Genomic DNA, 1,748 nt, shown 5'->3' with positions numbered 1-1,748 from the left:
GTGTGTGTGTGTGTGTGTGTGTGTGTGTGTGGGTGTGTGTGTGTGTCTGTGTAACAGACAGTAGTTCCTAACTTTAAATCATGCTGCAGGAGAGTAAAAAAACACCCAAATCTAGTTCTGTAACCAGAAAAAAGAATTAAAGGCAGATTACTACTTCTGATATAACTGTAGAGGATTATTTTGAATATTTCAGTGCTCTTTGAATGATTACTTTTTATTTAATGTGTTACCATGAGAACACTTACAGTTTTGAATAGTTTAGTTCAAGTGTACAGTCCACATAATGATCATTTTTCGAATCCAGTAATGTCAGTGTAAGTGTGCATTTTAATATACGGTAATAACCCAGTAAGTGTGGCTCAGCTTTTCACCAGCTTTGACTGCAACACTTTATGTGTGAATCTATGGTGGTAAGAAAGTCTCAAAAATCACTAACAGTTGAGATAATTTGCGCTCGCTCAAATTTTTTTAGGCTAATTTAACTCCGTATGTTCCGGACACTATTATCCCAAAATGCAACTCATGAGAAGAGAAATATAAAACCTTCAGCCTAGTTTCTTTGATTTTGTTTTCAAATGTTTGTAAAATTGCCACAATGCTATAAACACTGACACAGGGGTATCAAACTTATTTTCACTGAGGTCCACATGAGCTTTATGGTGGCCCTCAAAGGGTCAGTTGTAATTAACTTCAATGTTTAATGTTTAATTATGACTAAGAACAAAACATGTCCTCCTTGTCTCATTGCTACAATTGAGCACCAATAACAAACAATAACAGAGCTCTACGTGGTATTTCCTGCATAGAAACAGCATATTAACACATCCTTTTATAAACACTGAAAAGTACGAAGTGCAAGACTGATTAAATGTGAAACAAATAATACAGAAATACTTTAAAAGTAAACAAATGAGGGTTTTACTCCCAATTTTTGACAGGACATTCCCACTGGAGTGGTGTTCCAGTTTAAATTCATGACTTGTAAGTGGGGAAATTCCCACTTCCCAGTACATCAGGGCTGCATTAAAAGCAGCTAGTGATTAATGCAGTGAGATTTTACACAGCGTATTCTGAACCCTGTGCACTTCCTAGTGGTGGGATGTCTTTGTTTTGCAGATAAAATAATTTACATTCACTGAAGATGTAGTTTATGTTTTTAAAGCAGCATGCGCATATTTTAAGACATTAAAGCATCTCTGAAGCTCTTGTGGGCCGAATAAAATGCTGTGGTGGCCCAATGTAATATGTGAGCCTTGAGTTTTATACATAACCTATAGCAGAGATTCTTAACCTGTGGGCCGCGAGCGCCACCTTGAGGGCCTCAAAAGAACAACAGTTTAACTTTGAGCCTCAGAGGGCCGCGGGACCGCATTGATTTTGAATAAGGTGCAATACACTTTCTCACCACTAGTAACGGTAGAGCGCCACTCAGATGTTTAACAACTTTTTTAATACGTAGAAGAAGAACCTTAGAAACCTGCTGAAAATGGAAACCTATTTTAAAAGAAAAGTAGAAGCAAAAATGAAAGTAACTCATCAAAAAACACCAAAGCTTCTGGTTCTGTCATGCAGTATTTTAAAAGTTCCAAACATTGTCAAATACAGTTGCAGATTGAGCTATATTTTAATTTGCACTTTATTAAATTTTTTTGTAGTTTTTTATTTTTTATGTTTTTAATGTATTTTAAAGAAAYTTTAAACTTGTCAAAAAGCTGTTGTTACTCTTATTGTTTGTCACTAATATGAAG

At 35.5% G+C, this 1,748-nt stretch overlaps 1 protein-coding gene across 1 annotated transcript in view; it reads left to right on the top strand.

Moving 5' to 3' along the window:
- ccdc88b (coiled-coil domain containing 88B) overlaps window positions 1–1,748 on the top strand; it is a 78,871-nt gene that overhangs the window by 47,160 nt on the left and 29,963 nt on the right. The gene's annotated exons all lie outside the window — the stretch shown is intronic.

Source organism: Austrofundulus limnaeus, unplaced genomic scaffold (genome assembly GCF_001266775.1).
Source record: "Austrofundulus limnaeus strain Quisiro unplaced genomic scaffold, Austrofundulus_limnaeus-1.0 Scaffold1, whole genome shotgun sequence".
NCBI classification, from domain to species: domain Eukaryota; kingdom Metazoa; phylum Chordata; class Actinopteri; order Cyprinodontiformes; family Rivulidae; genus Austrofundulus; species Austrofundulus limnaeus.
This window is presented reverse-complemented; position numbering and strand designations above follow the sequence as displayed.